The sequence below is a fragment of the Bufo bufo genome, chromosome 1 (genome assembly GCF_905171765.1).
Source record: "Bufo bufo chromosome 1, aBufBuf1.1, whole genome shotgun sequence".
In the NCBI taxonomy this organism is placed as follows: Eukaryota; Metazoa; Chordata; class Amphibia; order Anura; family Bufonidae; genus Bufo; species Bufo bufo.
In genome coordinates this window covers 389,373,101-389,392,376 of record NC_053389.1, presented here as the reverse complement: position 1 = coordinate 389,392,376, position 19,276 = coordinate 389,373,101, and the positions used below count along the sequence as shown (strand labels likewise).

The 19,276-nt window shown below is 46.9% G+C and overlaps 1 long non-coding RNA gene across 1 annotated transcript; it reads right to left on the bottom strand.

Moving 5' to 3' along the window:
• Positions 1-461: 461 nt before the first annotated feature.
• LOC120987024 lies at positions 462-18,237 on the bottom strand. The gene is made up of 3 exons (XR_005775884.1): positions 18,227-18,237; positions 2,286-2,289; positions 462-594 (listed from the first exon to the last, which is right to left on the bottom strand). It is a non-coding gene; the product is annotated as an uncharacterized LOC120987024 (long non-coding RNA).
• Between the last annotated feature and the right edge of the window lie 1,039 nt (positions 18,238-19,276).

Below are 19,276 nucleotides of genomic sequence, written 5' to 3'. Positions count from 1 at the left end.
GATATCTCCCCACCAGATGATGAAAGATGTCATTTAGAAAGTGTTGAAAAAATGCCCGAGCATTGGTTAACCCAAAAGGCATGACCAGATTCTCAAAATGACCCTCAGGGGTATTGAAGGCAGTCTTCTATTCGTCCCCCTCATTGATCCTTACCAAATTATATGCCCCCCTCAGATCCAATTTAGAGAACACCTTGGCACCGACAATTTGATCAAACAAATCTGGAATCAAAGGAAGGGGGTACGGATCATGGACAGAAATACGGTTGAGCTCATGGAAGTCCAGACATGGTCTAAGGGTACAATTTTTATTTTTTGCAAAGAGAAACCCAGCTGCCACTGTGGATTTGGATGGTCTGATATGACCCTTCGCCAAGCTCTCGGTGATATACTCTCGCATAGCCATATACAACTGAGATTTGGACAGTTTAGCTCCAGGAATAAGATTGATGGGACAATCATACTCCTGATGGGGGGGTAACTCCTGTTTAACAATCTCAGAAAACACATCAGAAAATTCGGAAATGAACGAGGGTACAGTTTTAGTGGTGATCACAGAGAAAGACGCATTGAGACAGTTTTCCATGCAAAAATCTGTCTTGCTTTCCAGTCGATGATAGGGTTATGTTTGCTTAACCATGGCAAACCCAAAACCATCGGAGCAGGCAGACCCTCCAACACATAACATGAGACAGATTCCTGATGTAAATCACCCACTCCTAAATGGATGTCATTTACCACCTGCAACAGGCTTTTTTGGGTAAGAGGTGCAGAATCAATAGCAAAGACAGAAATGCTTTTCTCTAGTGAACTAGTAGTCAACCCATGAATACGAACAAACTGTCCATAAATATCTCGATTTCCACAGTTTTGGACTCTAGCTCCACCTCAGCAGACAGGAGAAATCGGGTACTACCAGTAAAAGACAAAAGTAAGTTTTCTTGCTCCCCAGCCACACCACCAATAGTAATTTAGGGATTACGCATTTTTCTTTTGTTTGCGCCTTGGCACTGAATGTACGGACAAATATTTACGAAATGTCCCTTTTTTCCACAACAAAAACAGACTCCCTTCATATGACCAGAGCTCTTACCAGTAGTACCAGGAGTAGCTCCCCCCAACTGCATAGGCTCCTCACAAGGCGTACCCACAGGTGTCTCTTTACCATAAGTGTCAAAGGAAGCCGCCACCTTATTTGACAGTGAGTCCTGAGAGTGAGGGCCCTTAGATCTCTCCATCAGGCGTCTATCCAGACATACAGCAAGGGACATAGCTGCTTCCAATGACTCAGGTTTTTTAATGTAAGGTAAACGTGTCCTGTAGCCTCCTAGATAGACCCTGACAGAACTGTCTATGGAGAACAGGATCATTCCACTCCGTATCTGTAGCCCATCTCCTAAATTCAGAGCAATAAATTTCTGCGGAGAGCTCTCCCTGCAGTAAACCACGTAACTTGGTCTCAGCCTGAGAGATCCAATCCGGGTCATCATAAATAAGACCCAAGGCTCTAAAAAATTAATCTACCAACTGGAGAGATGGTGATCCGGTCGGCAGAGAAAAAGGCCAAGACTGTGCATCATCCTTAAGCAAAGAAATGAACATACTCCACACTGAACACAGGAGGGAACAGTAACTGGGCCTGGAAACTAGGGAATAAACAGGTCACATCCTAGACAACCCTAATATGGGCCCTGACTAATAATATGAATAGACCTTGAAGGTTCGAATATTCATATGCAGTATACCTAGGCCCTGATTTCCCTATGGCCCCTTTCACACGGGCGAGTATTCCGCGCGGATGCGATGTGTGAGGTGAACACATTGCACCCGCACTGAATACCGACCTATTCATTTCTATGGGTGCGTTCACATGAGCGGTAATTTTCACGCATCACTTGTGCGTTGCGTGAAAAATCGCAGAATGCTCTATATTCTGCATTTTTCACGCAACGCAGGCCCCATAGAAGTGAATGGGGTTGCCTGAAAATCGCAAGCATCCGCAAGCAAGTGCGGATGCGGTGCGATTTTCTTGCACGGTTGCTAGGAGACGATCGGGATGGAGACCCGATGATTATTATCTTCCCTTATTATTTTCCCTTATAACTATGTTATAGCATTCTGAATACAGAATGCATAGTAAACTAGCGCTGGAGGGGTAAAAAATAAATAAAAAATAATTTAACTCACCTTAGTCCACTTGATCGCGTAGCCGGCATCTCTTCTGTCTCCTTTGTTGAATAGGACCTGTGGTGAGCATTAATTCCAGGAACAGGACCTTTGATGACGTCACTCCGGTCATCACATGGTATGTCACATGATCTTTTACCATGGTGAATCACCATGGTAAAAGATCATGTGACGTACCATGTGATGACCGGAGTGACGTCATCAAAGGTCCTGTTCCTGGAATTAATGCTCACCACAGGTCCTATTCAACAAAGGAGACAGAAGGAGATGCCGGGCCGCGATCAAGTGGACTAAGGTGAGTTAAATTATTTTTTTATTTTTTTTAACCCCTCCAGCGCTAGTTTACTATACATTCTGTATTCAGAATGCTATTATTTTCCCTTATAACTATGTTATAAGGGGAAATAATACAATCTTACAGAACACCGATCCCAAGCCCAAACTTCTGTGAAGAAGTTCGGGTACCAAACATGCGCGATTTTTCTCACGCGAGTGCAAAACGCATTACAATGTTTTGCACTCGCGCGGAAAAATTGCTGGTGTTCCCGCAACGCACCCGCACATTTTCCCGCAACGCCCGTGTGAAAGAGGCCTATAAGACCCTGGAATAGGTTTAGTACCAGAGACAACCCATTCCTCCCCAGATGGACGAATGGAAGTCTCTCTGTCTCAGGCAACAGGGAATATAACAAATCCAAACAATATAAGGTGACAAAAAATATAATTTTTGGTCCAATTTTTATTTTTTTACAGCATTCGCCTTAGGGGGTAGATCATGTGATATTTTTATAGAGCAGGTCATTACGGACGCAGCGATACCTAATATGTCAACTTTTTTTATTTATTTTTTCAGTTTTACACTATAAAAGCATTTTTGAAGAAAAAAAAATCATGTTTTAGTGTCTCCATTTTCTGAAAGCCATATTTCTTGGGTGATTGTCTTATATAGGGGCTCATTTTTTGCGGGAAAAGATGACGGTCTGATTGATGCTATTTTGGGGTTCATATGTCCTTTTGATGGCTTGGAATTACACTTTTTGTAATGTAAGGTAAAAAAAATGGCTTTTTTGGGCAGTTTTTATTTATAAATTTTTTTACGGTGTTCACCTGAGGTAGTAGATTATGTGACCTTTTTAAAGAGCAGATCATTACGGACGTGGCAATATGTCAGTTTTTTCTTTTTTTTTTTTAAACACGATTTTATGGTGAGGGGACTTTTTTTTCCATACTTGAAACTTTCATTTTTTCATTTTTGAAAAACACTTTTTTCACTTTTTTTTTTACTTTTTATTTTTGTCCCACTGTGGGACTTCACCTTTTTGGGTTTGATCCCTGTTTCAATTTAGTAGTATTGTACTAAATTGAAACAGGGATCAAACCCAAAAAGGTGAAGTCCCACAGTGGGACAAAAATAAAAAGTGAAAAAAAAGTGAAAAAAGTGTTTTTCAAAAATGAAAAAATGAAAGTAAAAAAAGTTGACATATTAGGTATCGCCGTGTCCGTAATGATCTGCTCTATAAAAATATCACATGATCTACTCCCTAAGACGAATGCTGTAAAAAAATAAAAATAAAAACTGGACCAAAAATTATATTTTTTGTCACCTTATATTGTTTGGATTTGTTATATTCCCTGTTGCCTGTGTAAGGCATCAGAGCTTCCATGGCAACCATCGCCCACCTGTCACCGCAGTGCGGGGGGGCGATGGAGTCAGAGGGAGCCATCTCTTTAAAACCCTGCACGTGTTGCGGTCAACGCTGACCTCGGCATGTGAAAGGGTTAATCTGCCGGCATCGCCGCATACAGCGTTTGTTTCATGTGTGGTAAATAAACACAGCACGCGGGATTACTGCACAGGCGCCATGTTGGTAACATAACATAAAAAGACAGGATCAACTGCCACAAACGGAAAACAGGAAACAGGAAGTGGTGCACCAACATAACATCCATAACATCTTCCCCTTTTTTAGTGTTAATAAATGAACATTGTAAGTTTTGAAGAGACATAACAATAAAGCATTTGATACTCTATAGGTTAGGTCTCATGGGTGGTTTTGAACATCTGCCACTACGGGTGACGACTGGTCCTTGTAGTCTATTAGCTCTCTCGGTAGTTACTGGGCTCTTATCACCTCCTACTGGCATGTCCTGCGCGTGGCTGCTGGTAGATGTACTAGCTTGCTCAGGATTACCAGTACCATTGGTCTGTGGCCCCACCTCTGTACATTCCTCACAGTCAATGGGCACATGTGTCCCTGTAATACCAAGCAAGACTGGCTTATTAATGAGATATTGCAACGTAGGCTTTTCTGCCACTCGTAAGTCCACAAGATTGCGGCGAAAGAGAGTTCCATCAACGTCCACTAGATACGATCGTGGTGCAACTTTTTTCAAACAAGTACCCATTCTCCAACGACCTGTTCGATCCCCAGGTAAGGGTTTCATACGGATTTGTTCTCCAATAATCAACTCTGGCAGATCCCTGACCGATGTATCATATTGAGCCTTTGACATTTGTCTCTTAAACTTTAACTTTTCTGTAACACCTTGTATCACACAAGGTTCCAGGAGCTTATTCGCTGCCGGTAAGGAAGTCTTCAGCCTTCTTGGCATCAGTCTTTGTGCCGGACTGCTATCCATGCCTTTGGTTGGAGTGTTTCTCCAATGCAAAATTGCCTTCTACGAGTCTTTACCTTCACTGTGTGCTCTCTTGCATACGTTCTTAACAATCTTTACAGCTGCTTCAGCTTTGCCATTCGCCTGTGGATTACGTGGTGAGGAAGTAACATGCTCAAACTCCCATTCCATTGCAAATCTTCTAAATTGCAAGCTTGAAAACTGAGGGCCATCATCAGAGATCACTTTATCTGGTTGGCCATAACGGGCAAACTGAGCCTTGCACCGCTTAATTGTGGTTTCAGTGGACAAATCAGGAAGAAGTGAGATTTCCCAAAAGTCTGAATAGTAGTCAACTGATATCAGGTATTCTTTGCCTGCGTAGTTGAATAAGTCCATACTGATGATCTGCCATGGACGTGTCGGTATCTCGTGCGACATCATAGTTTCCTTTTGTTGGAAGTGGGCATATTCATTGCAGATGCGACAATTACTGACAAAATCTTTGATTTCACCATGCTTCACCTCCAATGTGGCTAGAGTGTATCAGTGATAATATATCTGCTCTTAGCGATTTAGGCACTATGACCCTTGGGCCTTTGTACAAGATACCATTTTGTACGCTGATCTCATCTCTGAAGGACCAATATTCCCGTAGAGTTGCAGGAATTGCTACTTTATCATCTGGCCATCCACTCAAGACAACAGATTTCAGAGCTTGTAACGTTGCGTCACCGTTACTGTGTTGCATGAGTTGCTGCAGATGCTAAGCAGTGACATTAGGATAGTCGGCTTGATTGATGTCGGCAAAGAAAATTTGTTCCTGTTGCAGCTGACAAATTGTTTGACGCTCGTGCTCACCTCCAGGTGTCACATTATCTAATGTAGCTCTGCTCAAAGCATCGCTTTTATACATTTCACTTCCTGGCTTATAGACAACATTGAGGTTGTAATGCTGCAATGTAAGCATCAAGCTCTGCAAACGCTTCAGAGCACACAGAAGGGGCTTCTTGAATATGACTATCAGAGGTTTGTGGTCAGTCTCAGCTGTAATGGAGTCCCGCCCATGGAGATAATAATGGAAGCGTTGGTATGCAAATACAATACTTAAACATTCCTTCTCAATCTGAGCATAGTTTCGCTCAGCTGGTGAAAGAGCTCTGGACGCATATTCAACCGGTTGACCCTCCTGCAAAAGACAACAACCCAGGCCATTTTTGCTAGAGTCACTTTGTATAGCAGCAGGCTTAGTGACATTATAGTATTTCAACACTGGTGCAGAGGTGACCAAGCGTTTGATATCCTCTACTGCCTAGTCATGTTTGGGAAGCCAGTGCCAAACCACATCTCTGTCCACAAGTCGTCTTAATGGCTCACACACCTCAGATAAATGTGGCTGGAATTTTGCTAGATATGTAACAAAGTCAATAAATCTCTGTACTGCTTTGGCATCAGCAGGCTGTGGCATGTCCACAATGGCTTTAATCTTGTCCCGGTCAGCTTTTAAGCCTTGTGAAGACAGGATATGCCCATGGAAATGGACTTCTTGCACCTTGAACTGCAATTTCTTCACGCTAAGCCTCAGCATCACTTGTCTGCAACGATCTAGTAGCGCTATTAACTTTTCTTCATGGTCCTGCTCAGCTTCTTCATCAGTGTTACCACAACCAACTATAAGAATGTCATCAGCTATTGGCTTAATTCCACAAAGCCCACTCAATAGCTCATGTTGTTTACGCTGGTAGACCTCTGGTGCCACGGAAACCCCAAATGGAAGTTTAAGCAATCTCTTTCTGCCCCAAGGAGTTCAGAAAGTGGTTATGTAACTGCTTTTTTCATCTAGTTTGTACTGTAAAAAGGCATCTCTTGCATCGACTAGTGTGAAAATAAGCGTTTTTGGAAGTTTGTACAGAATGTCATTGAGCGTAGGCATTAGGTAGTGTGACCGCTTTAGGGCCATATTCAGGAACTTGGGATCGATACAGATTCTGATCTTTTCAGGCTTTCTGATAACCACCATGCTTATCCAATCCGTGGGTTCTGATACTGAGGTTAGATGTCCCTCAGCTTCATACTTGTCCAGTTGTGCTTTGACCTGTGGCTTAATAGCTATTGGTACATTCCGTGGGGCACATTGAACTGGTTGGATAGCGGGGTCAAGTTCAAAGCGCACCTCCCCTGGAACAGATACTACCGGGCTCTCAAATACATCACTGTAGTAGGCATGAAGAATTTGCTGTTTTGCCAGCGGCCTCGTCAGAGATTTAGCCGACTGATTATTAACATAGTGCAGCTCAGCAGGAATAGTGAACTGCAGCAGTCCCAGGCGCTCACATGTTGAACCAGATAATAGCAGTTTCTGATCAACTTCCAGAATCTCAAAGTGCAATTTGTGCACACAATCTCGTATGATGCATTTTGTTTGGAAAAGTCCCAATGATTCCATTATTTCCCCTGAATACAGCTTTAATATAGTGCCATAATGGGCGCCAGTTTCATTTTGTCCTTTAAACTCATTACATCACATGTTGCACCTGAATCCAGCTGACAAGGTTGGATTATATTATTTAAATTGAGGTTTACAAACCATTTCTTGCCTTTTGTGTTCACAGCACCAATGCATTCTGAGTAGTAAAGCATATCAGTGCTAAACAGTTGAGCTTCCTCAGAATCAGGCACTTGCTGAATTGTGTGTAGCTTTCTTACTTTCATGTCACGTGAGAGACACACCCTTGCAAAGTGATTTGGCTTACCGCATGCAGTACAGAATTTCCCATATGCAGGGCACTTTTCTTTCACACGTAAATGCACCTGTAACATCCCAGAGTTATGTTACTAAACTTTTTTACCCCGCTACAACCTGTTAAGTGTATCTGCATTGTCATCCTGTGTAATTTAACATCCTCACGCATATTCTCATCCTTGTTACATGTATTTGCTGTGTTACCAGGGTCTTAGTTCAGTTTAGCATATCTAGACTGGAATAGTACATTCCAGTTTAACTCCCCCCCCCTCTTTAAGCAGAGTGGGCTCGCCCATGTCCTGCCTAATGGGGAGGGAAGGAAGTTCAGTTAGTGTGCCAGCCACCCCGGCTAGGGGAAGGCTGTGCTAGTAGGAGCTCGCAGAAATAGGGATCCCAAACCAGGATCTTGTCTCTGTTGAGACCAAAGATCTTCATCCCCAGTCTGAGCCCTTCAGCCTCAGATGGTTCACAAGCAGGCAGCACCTCCAGATCTCCAGGAAGAGCCATTCCCTGTGAGCTGACTGTGAGTAACTATCCAGAGACCAGGAGAAGCCAAATTCCTCCTCAGCTAGTCAGTCCCATACACAGCAGAAGATAGACAGAGCAGAAGACAGATTCCTGCCATATTCTCCAGGCATATGATAGGAGCAGAAGAGATATTGATCCCTGCCACATATTGCCAATACCTGCTGGGACCCAATACTATTGCTGTATCTCATGTGGATTAATGCTGCCTCCAGTAAAGACAAGTTTAATTATATTTCAAGTCTCATTCATTGCTACCCAGTTCCTCAATTAATCCTACTAGCAACACTCATTTATTGCAAGTGAGCCAGGATCCAGGAGTCCAGCCATACCCAGGTAGGAGACACCGTTGACACTATACCTACTGCTATACAGAGACATTACACCACTCTGGCATTCCTAACCTGGTACGTGAGTTGCAACACCTTAAAGGGCCCTGAGACTGTACCCTGCGCATGCTGCAATTGGCGTCACGAACAAAAAACATAGACTATTATACCCATATCCGGACCCATTGCATTGTTTGGCGTCCGTGTAACCGTACCACGGTCCTGCTCATTGCACATCTGCCACAATACTTGCATGATACAGGCTTCTGCTCAGGTGAGTTGTGTGAGCGACTCTTGTGTTGAAACTTGTGCTGCTGTGAAGAGGCTATATTGATATTGTCAGTCGTTTTATCCTGCTTCATAGCTTTCATATGCTTGTCAGTAAGTTCTGCGGTGTGACATATCTCAAGCGCTGTTTGCAAATTTAAATTGCGTTTCCTCAAAAAGTATTAAGCAAATATATTGTTGCATTTGTGAGAGGGGAGGCTGATTACAAGGCTAATTATACGCACCTGTCGGCCCAGGCTGGCTGATTACTAGGCTAATTACACGCACCTGTGGGCCCAGGCTGACTGATTACTAGGCTATTTATAGGCACCTGTGGGCCCAGGCTGGCTGATTACTAGGCTATTTATAGGCACCTGTGGGCCCATGCTGACGCCGATTCAGCTGATTTCACTACCTCTGGGTCAGCTCTAGGATACAGCAGCATGGTGTGGAGGCTCCTTACGGCTGGGCGACGGCAGAATGTCTCAGGAGGGCGCTGGTATTCATGGTAGGGTGGCCACTTGCAGAACCCCAAAAAGGGGGACGTCAAACCCTGAAAAGGAGGACATCGTACCGGGGACAGTGGCACACAATAGTTCAATATTACACCATGCAAGATACTACATTATACAGATACTATTCTGAAAAGAATGTAAACACAAACCAGCTACAGTATCAGCTAAATAAAACAAGAAATCAGTAAGAAATGTTGTACTCACCAGGGTTTCTACTTTTGATATTTCTCTCCTTTCCTTGCTGCCTCCAAGAGTTTGCCATTGGTCAGGAATTTCTTATACATTTCTGTACATTTTTCTACAAGGTTCACACAAATCTGAAGCTCTGCCTTTACGCTGTCCACCTCCAGACGGTTTCTCTCATTTCTCCACGCTGAAGACATCATAGAAAACACACGCTCTGTGTGACCATTACTGCATGGGATGGAGAATACATAAGCACAAACAACCTTCAGACTTTTGAGGGGCACCTCAGACTTGGCAAACAATTGTAGATATCTTTCCTGACTGCTGATGTTAGCTGCCTCTGGAGAAGTAATAAAAGTCTCTACAATGGCATACTCTTCATAAAGGCTATCCATATCAATGCCTTGCAGAAGGCAGGCTTGGACTGCTTCAGAGAACTCTCCAAATGGTACCGGACTTCCAAGACTCAGTTTAGATATTTGGCTATGAAAGCTATTTTCAGAGAAATCATATCTGTCATTTAAGTATTTCTTTGCCCTTTCGTAGAAAAGAACAAAATCAGCTTCACATTTTCTAGCTAGATCTGGAGTAAGCTGTTTCAACCTGGAATTCACAGCAAAGCCAAAAAAGTGATCTCTAAGTCTTCTCTCAAGTTTGCCATTCAGATCTGTCATGAGCTTGTACACTGAGGTGATACAGAAGGATTTGGCCTCCAGAGCTTCAATGCAGTCAGAGAATAATTTCAGAGCATGGCTGAGAAATAGAAAATAAGCCTCTGACACATCACAGGTGTTTTCTCCAAAGCACTTCTGCAGAACTTTAGGGCATTCTTCCTCATCTAAACTCAGGAATGGGAGCAACGGAGCTGGGCGCAGCCTGGGCGTAGTGCTCTTTGACTTGGGGGGAAGTTCAGGCAGCTGAGGGTTAAGGTTAGGTCGTGGGGAGGGGTCTCGGTCAGCTATTTTCCCGGGCAGTATATGAAGGGAATGGGGGGCGGAGTTTATCAGTCAGGAGCTTGTGAAGAAGCAGGAAGGTTTTTAAGGTTTGGAAGGATTTTTTGCTGGGAGTTATAGAGTCTTCGGACGTTTTATTGGATGCGGTGAAGGCAGCGGCGGAGAGACATGGGGCCGATTGGTTGCGGCAGAGTCTGCAAGCTGTATTGGCGGGTCCGGTTCCCACACCGGCCGCCCCTGCTGCTAGGCCTAGGGCTAGGAGGTCTGTACCCCCAGAGAGGCTGAGCCCTGAGGCTACCCCACGGGTGCGGCGGCGCTTAAGGAGCCCCAGCAGGGACCCTTCGTTGCGGGCGGTGAGGGCTGTGAGCCCTGCGCCTCGCCGCCGCAGCGGGAGGAATCCTTGTCGGCGCCGGGCACCAGCGGGAGAGGACCGGGCTGTGCCCGTCGCCTCGTCCTATTCACGGCGTGGGAGGAGCTATGCAGGTGCGGCGTCTCCCCTTGTGGCCTTGTCGGACGGAGAGCGAGCCAGGCGTTGGCCCTTACCTGAGGAGCGGGCGGCGAGTCGACCACGGCGGGGAGAGGAGCGTGCGGCCCCACAGCCTTCCGGTGGGGGCCTGGATCCTGGAGTGAGGTCAGCAGTGGTGCGTGTTGCGCCGCGGCCCTTGTCGCAGGGCCGGCGGCGTTCTTCAGTGAGACTGCAGAGGAGCGGGCGGAGCGCGGCAGCGACAGCTGTGGCTGTCCCCGGTACTGCAGCTGGATTTGTTCAGGAGGCCGAGGTTGCTGTAGGAGCTGGACTAGGAGATGCTGCAGTACTGGACGACTGCAGTGATGGAGGTATTTCGGATGCGGCTGCCGGTTCCCCTGCCGGTGAGCCTGGACGGAGGCGGTTTACGTCGGTTGCCGGGGGCGATGAGAGACGGAGGCCGCCTGCCGGCGGGCCTGGACGGCGGGCGGAGGTGGAGGACGGCGAGGTGAGCCAGGACGACGCTGGAGCTGACGACGGGCGGATGGACGAGGATGGAGCCGGTCCGGCGGCAGCGCAGCTGAACGGACCATCGATGGCGGGAGTGTCCGGGCGGACCGTGGCTGCTGGGCGGATACCTCAGGGCCGGTCAGGTGAGGGGCCTTCGGGTCAGCAACGGGCTCCTGTTGAGCAATAGGTGGGGGGGTGTTTTGCAGGGCCAGGGGTTGGCGCAGGAATTGCTAGAGGGGATGGTGTCGCTTTTGTCTAGGTTGGGGTCGGGTGTGCGGGAGTCACCTGCGGCGGTATGGGCTCCAGAGGTGTCCGGTGTTACGAGGTGTCAGTCTGGCGGGGTTGGCTCGAGTAGCGTTGGGGCGGATGTGGAGGCGCCGGGGACTGGGGATGTGTCGGTTGGTGTTGGGGAGAAAGGAAAAGTCAGGGACGAGGTGCGGTTGGCGGACGCAGCTAAGGGCGAGGTCTACGTCTGTTTTGAGGGGCCGCTGGGGGCTCATTTGAAGGCGGAGGTTAAAGAGAAGATCTGGAAGGACGAGTATGTGGAGATATTCTCTTTGCTTCAGTTGGAAAAGTTTAGTTTGGATAGGGTTAGGCCTGATGAGTCCAAAAAGGAGGAGGAGGAGAAGCGGCGGTATCGGTTGATACCGCAGACGTATTTGAATTGGCTGCAGGCTTTTGCCATTCTGGCAAGTGTGGTGGGAGAAAAAGCGCCGGAGCACTGTTCCGCGCTTTTCTGTTACATGGATGCCATTGGTGAGGCCTATAGCACGTATGGGGGTGTGGCATGGTTGAGGTACGACGAGCAGTTTCGTCAGCGGAAGGCGGTCCGGGCGAGTATTCGCTGGGATCACAAAGATATCGGTCTTTGGATGCGGCTTATAGCGGCTCCGAAGGTGGGGCATCAGTCCTTTCGTGGGGCAGCCGGGGGTCCCTCGGCGCCCGAACCTGGTGTTGGGCAAAAGAAGGGTTGCTGTTGGCAGTTCAATGAGGGTTATTGCAGATACCTCGCCGACTGTCGGTTTAAGCATGAGTGTTCCGGATGCGGTGGGGCGCACAGTCTGTCACAGTGTTTCAAGCGGGGGCGAGGAAAAAGAGTTGATGGGGCGCAGAAGAGGGGCGACGCCGGTGAAGGTGGAAGAGATGTTGCCGTGGTTAGAGAGGTACCCAGATAGGGCTGCAGCGGCTTTGTTGTTTGTTGGTTTCAGGGATGGTTTTCGGATCCCGTGTTTTTCGGTCAGCCCGGTTGTGGCTCCCCGTAACTTGACGTCGGCTTTGCGTAGGCCGGACGTGGTAGCGGAGAAGATTGGTAAGGAGATCGCGGCGGGGCGGGTCGCTGGCCCATTTGCGGAATCCCCGTTGTCAGGTTTATGGGTGTCACCGTTGGGTTTGGTCCCAAAAAAGGAGGCGGGCAAGTTTAGGCTCATACACCACTTGTCGTTTCCTGAGGGTAGTTCTGTTAATGATGGTATTGCTGAGGAGCTTTGTTCGGTTTCGTATACTTCATTTGATGAGGCGGTTCGGTGGGTGCGTTTTGGAAAAGGGGCTTTGTTGGCGAAGACGGATATAGAGGCCGCTTTTCATTTGTTACCCATTCATCCGGACAGTTTGCATTTGTTGGGGTTTAAGTGGGAAGGCAGTTTTTATGTTGATTGTTGTCTGCCGATGGGTTGTGCAATTTCATGTTCTTTGTTTGAGAAGTTTGCTTCCTTTTTGGAGTGGGTGGTGAAGCAGGAGGCGGGTTGGACTTCTGTTTTACATTATCTTGACGACTTTTTGTTTCTGGGACCTGCTGGGTCGCGAGTTTGCTCGGTGTTACTTCACACGATGGAGAGCATAGCTGGTCGTTTGGGTGTCCCGTTGGCACCGGAAAAGACGGAGGGCCCGGCGACGTCTGTTAAATTTTTGGGTATAGTGATAGATAGTGTGGCCATGGAGTGTCGGTTGCCGGAGGAGAAGGTGGCGGACTTGCGTGAGGATATTGCCTTTTTAAGGAGGGCGAAAAAGGTGCAGTTGCAGCGTGTGCAGTCGGTTCTAGGGAAGTTGAATTTTGCATGCAGAATTCTGCCAATGGGCCGGGTGTTCTGCAGGCGCTTGGCCATGGCGACGGCTGGGGTGCGGAAGCCCTTCCATTTTTTGCGGTTATCATCTGAGGTTCGGGATGACCTGTTGGTGTGGGAGCGTTTTCTGGAGGAATTTAATGGGCGTTCGGTGTGGATGGAGGCGCCTGTGTCCGGTTTTGATTTGGAATTGTGTACGGATGAGTCGGGGTCTTGTGGTTACGGGGCCTTTTGCCGGGGGCAGTGGAGCGCTGGTGCCTGGCCGGAGGTTTGGGTGGAGGCAGGTTTTTTGAGGAATCTGGTTTTGTTGGAATTGTTTCCGATCATTTTGTCTGTTGAGTTGTGGGGGGACGTGCTCAGGAATAAAAGAGTGAGATTTTGCTGTGACAACATGGGGGTGGTTCAGGCGATTAACAGTCAGTCTGCTAATTCTCCCCCGGTGTTGCGCTTGCTTCGCCATTTAGTGCTTAGTGGCTTGCGGTTGAATGCCTGTTTTGTGGCTGTGGATGTTCCGGGTGTTGATAACGACATTGCTGATTCACTTTCTCACTTTCAGTGGGATCGTTTTCGCGGGCTGGTGCCGGATGCGGACGAGACGGGTCTATCATGTCCTCAGTGGCTCTGGAACGTGGCCTTGGGACTCCTCTGAGTTGATTCGCCGGTCCGTGAGTAGGAGTACGCGGTTGGCGTATTCTTCGGTGTGGTCCCAGTGGGAGCAGTTGTTGGATCAGGTGGGGGGTTGTGAGGTAGTGGAGGATTTTCAGATGTTGTTGGTATATTTTATAGGTTTGTCTTATAGTTCGGGGGTGTCTGTTTCGGTGGTTTCCAAGCGAGTGGCGGCCGTCAATTTTTGGTTGCGGTTGCGGGGTCTCATGGATGTGTCTAACTGCTTTCTGGTTAGGCAAGCTTTGAAGGGTTATAGGCGTAGTGCCGCGCGGCCAGACACACGTAGGCCGGTTTCGTGGGCAGTGTTGCAGTCGTTGTGGGAGATGGTTGGTGTGGTGTGTTTGACGCCTTATGAGGTTTGTTTGTTTAGGGCTGCTTTTTCCTTGGCCTTTTTCGGGGCATTCAGGGTGTCGGAACTGGTGTCGGGAAATCGGTTGTGTGGGGGAGGTTTGTTGAAGCAGGATGTGAGTTTTTCTGGGGGAGGTTTGCGTTGCGTATTGCGTAGGTCTAAGACGGATCAGGAGGGCAAAGGGGTGGTTATTATATTGCGCCCTTTGGTTGGGTCGGTCTTGTGCCCGGTCAGGTGTGTGGAGGAGTTGTTGGTGGTTAGGCCGGATGAGGTGGGTTCGTTGTTGATGCATGCAGATGGGTCGGCATTGTCAAGGTATCAGTTTGTTGCAGTTTTTCGGAAGTGTTTGTTCGCAGCGGGTTACCCGGCTCAGGATTTTGCGTCCCATTCTTTTAGGATTGGGGCGGCAACGGAGGCGGCCAGATGGGGCCTGGGGGAGGAGGCCATTAAACGTATTGGCCAGTGGGAATCTAGGTCGTATGTTCGTACTCACATGTTGTGAGTGCCAAGGGGATCAATGTTCGGTTGTCTATACAGTATTTTATTACGCTGATTGGTGAGTTAGGTTTTAACTTTATGTGTTTACAGGGTTGGCTTGTATGGCTTGGATCTTCGGACACTCCTACGTGTACTGGGGAGCATTGCGTGCGGACGTGCGGAGGAACGGACGGCAGTTGGGGTTCGACCCGGCTGACATGCAAGTGCGCTGGATCGGCATACGGGGCCTGTTGTGGGGTAGGGTGCTCCCGGAATTTCATGCTTCAGTTTCGTTAGATAGGTCACCTGATATTGTTGTGTTGCACATTGGGGGGAATGACCTGGGTGTTCGCAGTACTAGGGAGGTGATTCGTGATATGAAGCTGGATCTTTTGTGTTTGTGGTCGGATGTTCCGGGTGTGTTGGTGGTTTGGTCCGAGGTTGTGGCTCGGAGAGCCTGGCGTTTTGCGAGGTCGGTTGACCGGCTTAATAAGGCCCGGGCTAAACTTAATAGGGAGGTTGGACGTTTTGTGAGGTGCCATGGTGGAATTGTGGTGCGGCACCGGGAGCTGGAGGCAGCATCGCCTCAGTTCCTTAGGTCTGATGGTGTTCACCTGAATGAAGTGGGTATTGACATGTGGGCCTTAGGGATTCAGGAGGGTCTGGAGACGGCTTTTCGGGTGTGGCAGGACTCCCATAGGTGAGGTTTCTCCTATGGTCGTTCGTGGCGTGGTAATGGAGGGTCCTGGAAGGCAATGATAGGTTTAAGAGGTGCATGCCAAGGTGGAGTGTGCATCTCAGGAGGTTCGGTAAGCTTGTGCATGGGTCTCCTGTGGGCAGATGGGCCTACAGGGGAGACTAATTACAGTTGGAGTATTCGGTGCTCTCGGGTCGGTGACCGCGGCCGAGGGTAAGGCGATATTACATGTGGAGGTGAATGGTGGAGAACACAGCTTACCTGTTGCCTTCTAGGATCCTATTCAATGGTTCAGATGTTATGATAATTGTTATGGTAATTGATATGTTATGCGTGTTATTACGTATTTTCTGTGAAGTGATAATTAATGTTGTTGAATAAATTGGCCGAGAAGGCTCTTTTCCCAAGAAGATGTCTCTGTGTGTTAATTGGGGAACAGGAAGGGGCGGGTAAGGTAGATGGGTGGTTTATTGCCTGGGTATCTTCCATCCTTTAAGTCAATAACTTGTCAGGGGTTTCCAGTTCAGAAGAATCCGGTCAATAGATGGAAGTAGTGACAACCACCTTGTCACAACATGATGCAAAAGATTGCATTCATCAACTTCTAGAAATTCACAGAATTCCCTCAGTTGTGCTGTCCTACTAGCTGAGATACTGAAATGGCTATACACCTTGAGCACAACATTTTCAACATCAAAATCCAATTTTGCTGCAGCATACTTGGATGTATTGTGGACTATGTGAGCAAGACAGTTTGCTGCAACAACGCCCTTATGAGACAGTTTCAGTTTCTGAAACACGCTGTTGTGCTTTCCATAGTTGACACTGGCATGGTCTGCTGTGTAAGCTGACATTTTGGTCAAATCTAGACCAGCCTGATCTAGCTTGGAGAGTAGTTGGTTGGTTATAGCTTCAGAATTTTCATTACTGTCGCTATAAAAATCAAGTAGCAAATGTTGCACCCCTTTCTCAAAATGAGAAAACACTTAGTTGCGCCTTTATTTGAAGCATCTGTTGCCAATGAATATGGCAAGTTGTGTTCTTTAATGTAGACTAGGTGTGTCTGTACAGAATATGGAGCTAGCATATTTTCACATAGAGATTTTGCTTTGGTTTTCCCACAGGTCACACTTTTAGCAATAGAGGAGTCATTGTAAATCTCTCTATCAACTTTAATGCCACAGTCCACACTTCTATAAGAGTGGTGGTGCTTCACTGCATGATACACTTTGCAAAGTTCTGCAGCAGATATTTTGTCATTCAGAGGTGACCGGGTATTAGTAAAAAATGATACTAGGGAGGATGCACCTGCACTCCGCACATTCAGCCAATGCTTGTCTGTATCTGCATGCTGTTCTATAGCTCCCTTTCCTGCTAATGTCAACATCACATCTGCATACTGTACAGAAGGCATGAAATTCATCTTTCCTGCTCTTTGAAATGTAAGGATGCTGTGCTGACCACTCAGAGCTGTAACTAGTTTTTCTTTTTGGCATTGTTGTATGTAGCAGAATCTAAGTATCTGAAGAGGGGACCTTCTGTGGCTAACCACTACTTGTAATGCTGTTAAAACAATGAAGGAAGAGATATTTATTGTGATTTCGCCACCCCCGCCAATCAGGCACTGATAACATAGCTTTTTTCCCACTTAATTATTAAGAAGGCCTACCTTGAAACATCAGAGCACAGTTATGGTGCTCACTACAGTAAGCTGCAGAGTAATGGATACCCCTTGTTAGTATTGGTAGTAGGTACTAGTCAGGTGGCGGTTGTGGTCAGGAACTGGACAGTCAGCAAGAGATGAGTAATCTAGAGGGTAAAGTACATATAAATTCTGTTGGAAGCTATGGATCAAACCAGAGGAAAAAAAAGACCAAAAAACAAAACAAAAACTAAAAAAACAATGGATCCAAGGGGACTACAAAAATATGGCTTTTTTTCCCCCAGAAACAGAACCAACCCTGTCCATCAATTATGTCTGGTATTGTAGCTTGGCTTCACTTAACCGAATAGGGCTAAACTGCAAAGCCACACACAACTTATGGACTGGTGTGATACTGTTTTTAGTGGAAAAAATGTTTACCTATTACTATGAGTCTTCATGTACTGTACTAAAGCGCACAAGTTACAAGATGTAAACTCACCAACAGTGTCCTCCAGGTCTTTAATATTCAAGGCGATATAGCTGGTGGTGACTAGATGGGTGGCGGCCAAAATCCAGTCTCTTCAGCAGTCAGGACAGGTCCTTCCAGAAAGCGGCTCCACTAATAGATTCTCCTAAGGAGAATTGACAGGAAAAGGTCAATACAATCCATGCACTGTACTAGTCATATATACCCTATACACTTCATGCTATCATTTTATATATTCTGTTGAGGCTCTGATTCTGCACAGATATCAGTAAAGTGTCTGTGCAGTTTCTACAACTATCTGAGGAATATTTCAATGCAACCTCCATCATCTACTTTCCATAACACATTATTAGTAAGGCTATACAGCTTGGACCTCTTAAAGGAACTTACCAACAGTGTCCTCCAGGACTTCAATATTCAAGGCGATATAGCTGGTGGTGACTAGTTGGGTGGCGGGTGAAATCCAGTCTCTTCAGCAGTCAGTCAGGTCCTTCCAGAAAGCAGCCCCACTAATAGATAATTTGTGAAATCTGCACACACAAAAAAAAAACCCACCAGAAATTGATGAGGATTTCTTAATCCACATGGTGGATTAAACTCATGCTGTGGTTTTTCTAGATGGAAAGACCTATGTAATCATTTACAGATTACAAAGGGTTTTTCTGCCTGGAAAAACCACAAAGCATGAGTACATTATATTACAGTACCAGCGGTGTAAGATACTTTCCATACATTTTCTGCATTATATACTTACAGCTGCCTATGGAGTGTACTGCGTAGCCAGAGGATGACTGGAACTTCAAACTTGTTGTATACTGTTGTGTCCTGTGATACACCAAGTAGTACTGCCCTGTCTGAGGAGCGGGGGAGAAAAGACCAGCAGGATCTCGGCTGGCTCTGTGATTGGCCAACTAGAATGTAGGGCCTTCTGCAACGTCTCTGTGGCTGTATTGTGAGAGAGAGAGGAGCTGAGGCTGTATATAATTATATATGTACAGCTGGTGGTCCGCATGGCCGTGGAAACAGACAAAAATAGGACATGTCCTATTTTTGGACGGACGCTATTCACTGGCCGTTAAAAAGAGTGGCCATGTGAATAGCCCCATACACTTTCATTGGTGCTAATGCAGCACGCCAGACCTGCAGGGTATAGCGAAGTGAGGTCACGGTTATGGGAAATCGAGGGTTGCTCACTGAATTGGAGAACCCTGGGCAGGCATGCGGCAGTGAAGGAGAGGTAGACACAGTTCCTCTGGGGCACACTCGGTATGTAGGGACCAGGCCTGATGGTGGATGAGGTGCCCTGGATGTTACTGGTATTTTGTGTGCCTGGGGCAAGGTCCCTTTTGGATTTGTGACGCCAGTGCCTGTAACGGTGGCACACCGATTTATAGTTGGAATAAGTGAGGTACACAGGTGGTATAGTGAACCAAACGTTGCTTTACTTAAACAGTCCAACTTTGTACATCAAGATGGTAATGCATTTCTTTATATCACAAGCTTCACAAGCAGGCTTATTTCACAAGATGGCAGGTATTGATCATGCAAGATACTCAGAGGGTAAATCCACAACACACTCAGAATCAGGTTGTACCTTTCCT